At 36.8% G+C, this 7,892-nt stretch overlaps 1 pseudogene; it reads left to right on the top strand.

Moving 5' to 3' along the window:
* Window positions 1–434: 434 nt before the first annotated feature.
* On the top strand, window positions 435–609 carry LOC129750228 (U4 spliceosomal RNA; annotated as a pseudogene).
* The last annotated feature ends 7,283 nt before the right edge of the window (window positions 610–7,892 follow it).

Genomic DNA, 7,892 nt, shown 5'->3' with positions numbered 1-7,892 from the left:
ATTTGGATAAGAGAAGTCAATTTTTTGTCCCTAGTAACTCCTATGTGAAAATTTTTATCCCAATCCGATGTATAAAAACGTCAATATCGCAACAACAGCAAGCAGTTAATATGGACGACCCCTTTGGCTGACCTTTTATACAAAATTTGACACCTGGAACCGATTGCTCGTCTTTCAAAACACTTATGGGCAAATTTTCAACCCAATCCGACGAAAAGTAACGTCAATATCGCAAAAATAATATTTGTCTTATATGGACGACCCCCTTCAGAAGGGGTCATCCGAAAACCTGAAAACATTTTTCATCTTTCCTGATCCTAATGAGCAATGCCAAATTTCAGACCACTAGCTCTTCAGACGGCTGAATTTATAAAGGACAAACAAACAAACAAACATACAGAAATAGCTTTTTATACATATAGATAGATATATTTAGCTTTGCGCAGTGGCGATATCGTAACCAATGAGGTTCTACCGAGGTGCGATTATTGCTAGTTGAAAACTATAGATAGATATATTTTTAATAACTAATAGGGACACCAGCAAGAAATTCACATGTTTCTTGCCATTTGGTTAAAAAGAGCATTAAATTTCATATTTATCCATAAAAATTTGCTTTATTTTATGATTCGTTATGATGAGATCTTAATTGATCCATCAAGATAGTCCAAGTACATTAGTACTAACTCGAGAATCGTACGCTGTTTTGACCAGAGAGTTTGCCAAATTGCCGAAATCGTACGATTTCCGATGTTGCGTGTAAAAACATAGAATTTCCGTTCCACTATCTCGTTTCAATGTTAACATAAGTTTGAAATAAATAATATGTTTAAGAAAATTAAACTGAATATTGACGAGTAACAAAGACTGAAAATGTTTAAAAAACACAGCTAAATTGCTGATTCACAATCCTCGTGTTTGAATTATTATCAATTAACTGATCAGCGGTAGAAATCCTTCAATGGTGAAATATTTTTAAAAAAAACCATTGATAAATGGAACTTTTTTGAAGAAAATGCCTATTTATAGTATAGCCAATTGGGCTTGCTTTAGCCCTCAAAAATGTCTGACTTTCGAAGTTGCTTGACTCAAAAGCGGACGATTAACGAGCGAATACTACATAAAGTTCATAACAAAACATATAAATCATTCAAAAGATAATAATATCATCATTTTGTTAAATTTTTGAATCAAATAAAAAAACTTTTACTGTCCTTATTGAATATTTTTTGCTTTTATTCACTGGAAGGTCAAGCAGATGTTCTTCACCTGGTAATTTTTTTACTCGCTAAGCTCCCCACGAAAACTTCCAAGAAAACTAAAAGAGACAGCTTTTCGATAAGCCGGCATCGCGACAGCCATGTTCCAGAACGAACCGAAAAGATACGACGACGGAGATAATCCTTGTAATGTCATTTACAAGCTCTTATCGTATCGGAGCCAGAAAATGAACCCGACAGTTTTAGGCCGATCCCATTACTCACCTGACCCGTGGCAAAATTGAGGGAGCAGAACGAACGGACCCAAACAGCAGCAAAAAAAAGCGGAAAATTCACAATGGGGAAGAAAAATCCATTGAAGACTTTTGGGGCGGAGAACAAAAAATGGAACAGTCCAAGGGAATTCGGGGTATGGGGGCTCAAGAACCAAATGCAAATATCCATTCCCGGGCCCATAAATCACGCAGGCACTCGTCCTTCCAGTTTTTCATTCCGTTGTTTGCCAAGGTCTAATGAAAAGTGAAATAACGTGTGGAAAAGCCTTGAATTGGGAACATTTTTCTTGGGGCTGTTTGATATTATAATGTCTGTGGGAAAGTTTCGCTGATGGTTTCAAATTATGATCACATTTTGTCTCTAAATTTATTTAATAATAGGCTGAAAAGATATTTTAGTAATAGTTTGAAGTCGTGATAAAAATGCATTGCATTGATCTTGATTCTTGAAGCTTTGTATAAGGTGCAGAGAACTGCTATCTACAGACAGTATGAAAGTATCGCTTGAACGACACACTACTAGCAGCACTAGATAGATATTCATGCCAAAATTTATTCCGATTTTGAATAAAACACTTTTTTGCTACTACTGTATTAAGTGCCAGCTACAGCCATTGAATAATAAATGTACTGGAGAGCAATCTGTCTGCGAATGAAAGCATCGATGACATACTTGAAACATCTACTGTTCAATGGCTTATGAATGCATGAAACATGCCAACAAATATGGAGACATTTCCTCATCCTATGGCGAATGGCTTCGATTTCGGGTAAAAGCAGGGTGGGACGGATGAGTAAAAAAGAGTAAAACTATCGCTCCCGGCAGCTGGCAGATCACAGACACAAGTGTGCCAGCGCAAATCATTGAAAATTCTAGCATAATATCCGGAACCGATCCTCGGAGGAAGGAGGGCCCTCTACATGGCCAGCACCGGCCAGGCAGAAACGACGATTTTCGGGAGTCTGAAAAAGTGTGAGTACTTATACCAACCTATAGGACACGGTGCTCAATAACTACATACCTTCTCCAGTAGTGGAGCCTTTCCTGAATGTTGCTGCTGCACCATATTTCATTGCACGCTCAATTTCCCAAAGTTTCTTGTTTTTATTCATGATGGCGAAATAAGGGGAAAAATAAGTATGGCGACAACGGCGTCGTTGAGATGATGCCGGCGACATACCTTCCCTGTGCCGATGCTCCTGCTGTTCCGGCTCTCAAGGTAGGTACAAAAACAGGACACAAAATTGCTGTTTGGAACATTGGTGTAGATTTAAAATTTAAAGAACTTGATTTAAATAATTGCTCAAAGCTTTTTTCTACGTTTAAAAACCTATGAGATAAGTTTCAAATTGGGAAAAACTTGGATTGTTTTTTAAAATTTCAAATGAAAGTAAAAATGTTATTTCAAAATCTTAATGAAATCGAAGCGTAAAGAAGCAGCAGGTTTATTGATGTGAGAGTTTAACTTTTTTCCTTAGTCAATGTATAGTTTTGGAGTAGTTTTTATTGTATTTTTAGGTTAAATTTTCATATTAAAAAAGGGACATTTTTCAGGAGTAGGCCAGTCTAGGGGAAACAGCCAGAAACCCTATCGAATGGTTAAGTTTTAAGAAAAAAAAATCAAGGAGAATAGTGCGAAGGCCTAGGGAATAAAGGTAAAATTTCATATTTTGTAGATTAAATTTCTAAGTTATATTAAAAAACTTTAGCCCCTTAATTTAAAGGGTGTTAGGGTCAAAATTTGGTCAAGGGAAAACGCGTGAAAATCGGTGAAATCGTTTATTTAAAAAATCATGTTAAATTTCTTTTTCAAGTTTAATTAGTATGAAATTTAGGAAAAATATTCAGTTAGGCTTCCGCTTTTCCAAATTCGAATTGAAGGGCCTTATGCTTAACCCCTGCCATCAGATTTTGTACAGCCACATTGTCCACCTTTTTCGCAGCAGAAAGCCAGTTTGCCTTGAACTGCTGCTCGTCCTCAGCAGATTTTTTGGTCTTCTTTAGGTTCCGCTTGACAATAGCCCAGTATTTCTCAATTGGGCGGAGCTCTGGCGTGTTGGGAGGGTTCTTGTTCTTGGGAATCACCTGCACGTTGTTGGCGGCGTACCACTCCATGGCCATTTTACCGTAATGACAAGATGCCAAATCCGGCCAAAACAGTACGGAACGACCGTGTTTCTTCAGGAAAGACAGCAGACGTTTATTGAAACACTCTTTCACGTAAATTTCTTGGTTGACAGTCCCGGAAGCTATGAAAATGCTGCTTTTCAAGCCACAGGTACAGATGGCTTGCCAAACCAGATATTTCTTCGCGAACTTTGACAGTTTCATGTGCTTGGAAATATTTGCTACCTTTCCCCTTCCTTTTGCCGTATAAAACTCCTGTCCCGGAAGCTGCTTGTAGTCGGCTTTGACGTAGGTTTCGTCGTCCATTACCACGTAGTCAAACTTTGTCAGCATCGTCGTGTACAGCCTCCGGAATCGCGCTTTGGCCGTCGTATTTTGTTTATCATCGCGATTTCGAGTCACTACCCAAGTAACAATTTTAGCTTTTTTATGGTCAGCAAAATATCGTTTGGACTATCGCATTAATCTTCATAAAAAGCTAAAGCGCATTCTATAACATCACCTGGACTCTAATAAAGCCAAAATCAGGCTATTTGGCCCTACCCTAGAAACGTCATCAAGACATATCTTTGTTGGTCATCAATGTTGGTCAGCAAAGCTTTTAAAAAGCTATTATTAAACATGTTAGAAATTTTTGTTTTTTTCGGTTCTGTCAGTTCTCGGAGTTTTTTTTTTCAGCAACCATAATGATTGATGAATGATGATTGCATTATTCAGATATGATCTGGTAAAATTAATAGCTAAAAAACCAATGTTTTAACCATATATTGATCGTCTTTTCTACTGCCAGGCAAGATTTTAGGTAAAATGTATATGAAATAGTATCTTAAAATAAATGCGCCTCGTCAAATCTGATGGTCAATCATGATGGAATTGATGGAAAAAGGCCTGAAAAAATATTTTCCAATGCTTGCATTGTGAATCCATCAACATGGCGTCATTTTGTGCCCTTCGATTTTGCAACCAACATGGCGTGAGTCAATTCATAGTTTTATTATGGTTTAATGATGACCCCAAAAAAAGCTACGATTTGACGTTTCTCTCACAAGCCAACCAATTACACGCTAAGGTTGAGTTCCTCATTTCTGAGTTGTTAATCATTAGTACAGTAAATGAGGACATACTTTTTGAATGAAAAGGGATTGGTTTTGAATGACCCGTGGAATAAATCATGAGTTGAAGTCAAATTTCGTTGTCTGACGCCATCTTGAAATCCAAGATGGCGGCTTCAGCTGAACTTTAAAATGGTTTAAATGACTTGAAATCGCATGAAACCCCAACAAAATGGGTATCGGGTGAAAGGGCTAAACGAGTAGAAGTTTAATTTCGCTATCAGACGCCATCTTGAAATCCAAGATGGAGGCATCCGCTTAATTTTTTTTTCTTTCCGACGCCATCTTGGAATCCAAGATGGCAGCTTCCACTGAATTTGAAATGCTGTTAATCAATGAAAATCACTTGAACACAACTTTTTTTCACGTAATACTACATTAAAACTACTATTTTAAGACAATTTAGATCATTTTAAATCACTTTTTTATTTTTTTATTATGTTTCTAATGCATTTAGAAGTTTTGTTGTTTTGTTTATATTTTTTGATTTTTTTTTGCCATTTATGTAATTCTATTATTCCTATCATGCTATTATGTCTAAACTGTATGGGTCTTATTCTAGTGAAAACTATAAGGTTATGTTGTTTCTGTTAACCGTCTGATTTAGGCACATGTGCCAAATTCAATGTTGCCAAAATCGAATGTTGCCAAAAACGAACGGGGTCTGTATTGTGGTGGTTTTGTGGGATTTTCAGTCACTTACAGATTTTCAGAGAAACGCGAAAAGAGATATTTGACTTCTATCATTTAGCCTTAGCACCCAATACAATATATTTGGGAGTTTCATGCTATTTTCATTCATTTACTGTATTTTTAAGTTCAGCTGAAGCCACCATCTTGGATTTCAAGATAGCGTCAGAATGCAAAAATAAACTTATAGCTTATAGCTTATCCCAATTGACAAACACCCATATTTTGGAGGTTTCATGCGATATTCAATGATTTAGAGAATTTTTAAAGTTTATATAGAGCTGCCATCTTGGATTTCAAGATGGCGTCAGATAGCGAAATTCAACTTCTACCGGTTGATTTCTTTCAACTTATACCCCTATAATATAGGTTTTATGCGATTTTCAGTCATTTACAGTATTTTCAAGTTGAGTGGTAGCCGCCATCTTGGATTTAAGATGGCGACGGGCAACTTGACTTCTACTCGTTTATTACTTTCACCTTATAACCATATTGTGGAGGTTTCACGATATTTCCAGTAATTTACAGCTTTGAAAATAAAAGCGGAAGCCGCCATCTTGAATTAATGATGGCGTCAAGCAACAATTTTTTTCCTACTATTAGGGCCCTTTCACTCAATACTCATATTGTAAAGATATTCATACCACTTTCGGTAATTTCAAGTTTTCAAAGATGTATTTTTTTTAATTTTAACTCAAAACCAACACGCATAACTTACCAAAAATGTGTAAAAATGGGAGTTCCAATTCAAATATGTGCTATCTAATCTGAGCGTGTCCTGTTTTGACATCTTGATCGAGAACTGTCACTAAGGTTTATGGCGGTTTAATAATCATGCTTTGAGTGCTATTATAGAACATGCAAAAGAAAGCTTGGAGCAATCTTCTAAGTTTGTGTTTTATTATAGTTTAAAAAGAGCATTCATAACTCTTTCAAAATAACTAAAACAGTATGTTCAATAAAAGTTTTATTAGCGTTTTCAAAACCATCTGAAAACATATGGTCGAAAAAAAATTATAAGCATTCTGCATGACCATAATAAAACCGCCATAAAACGAACTGCCCAAAAAAATGCCATAATTAAACCATAATAAAACTTCCTAATGCTAGTTGGCATAATCTGTGTTACTTGGGTACCTTCTTGTAAGTCGATAGTCCGGCTCGTTTTTTGGCTCGATGCACAGTTGTAGACGATACACCAAGATTAATTGCGGCATCTCGGAGAGAGAGGTTAGGGTTTCGCTTGAAACTACCGGCAACTCTCTTTGTCGTCTCAGCGGCTTCCAGTTTTCGATTTCCCCCCGATCCAGACTTCATGGCTGTCGACAAACGTTCCCCAAACACTTTAATTACATTTGTAACGGTTGATTTGGCAACTTTTAGCGATTTTGCCAGCTTTGTGTGCGAGTAGCTCGGATTTTCGCGATGCGCGAGCAAAATTTTGATACGCTGCTCTTCTTCCTTGGACGGCATTTTGACAACTGAAGAGTGTATTCCAAAATGAAAACACGCACCTAAAGCGCCGATGTGGTCTAGCGGATAGGCTGGCGCGAGTCTGGTATTGGTATACCAGGCATACTGGGTTCGATTCCCGGTATCGGCAAGAAAAACTTTTGAGTTCGAATCCCATTAGTGGCCGACAGGTATGTAAGTTGTGTTTCATTCTATAACTTACTATATAATAGGAATGTTCAATCAGTTGCCAGCTGGCCAGGTATATACACGGATGCCGGAATACCTGTAACTAAACTAGCCCACCTGATTGATTCGTTCTTCCAAAATATACCTACATTAATACACGCAATACATTCACTTCATAACAGTTCATATGAAGCCATGGGGTCCGGGTATGGTTGCGCACTGCATTAGAGATTTGTCGAACTTTATAATCCAAAAAATGCGTGGGAGCACATACATTGACAGAAACTACGGTGAATCCGTGCACCCACGGTGGATTACCAACAACAGAAACAACATTCTACACACACACACACCTTCAGAATGAAGGGTGTTCAGGTTTTTTAAATGCAAAATTGAAAGAAACACGTCAAGTTGATATTGACAAAATTTTGACCGTATCACCCTTTATTGACAACAGTGAATTATCTTACCCCGGATTACGAAACATATAATCGGTTGATTTTTTGTATAACCTTTCATACAAGATTACTTCATCCAATCCAAGATGTTAATTCGTTGAGCCAAAAAAAATAGAAAATTAATCACATTCTTGGATTATACGCATTTAATGACGGGAAACGGATCTATCTCTGACAGCTTTGAGGATACTATTCCTTAAAATAATTTAGGATATCATAAAACACATAACTATACGATTTTTTGTAGTTTGACTCAAATATTCGTAAGTTACATAAGCATAAAAGAGAAAAAAATTTCTTATAGTTAAAAAATATAAAAATTCACTTCGAAGATCTCCAGAGAATCAAATTTGATAAATTGACGTACG

This window comes from Uranotaenia lowii, chromosome 2, assembly GCF_029784155.1.
Source record: "Uranotaenia lowii strain MFRU-FL chromosome 2, ASM2978415v1, whole genome shotgun sequence".
Lineage (NCBI taxonomy): Eukaryota > Metazoa > Arthropoda > Insecta > Diptera > Culicidae > Uranotaenia > Uranotaenia lowii.
Note: the sequence above shows the minus strand (reverse complement) of the source record. Positions and strands in the feature narration are given on the sequence as shown.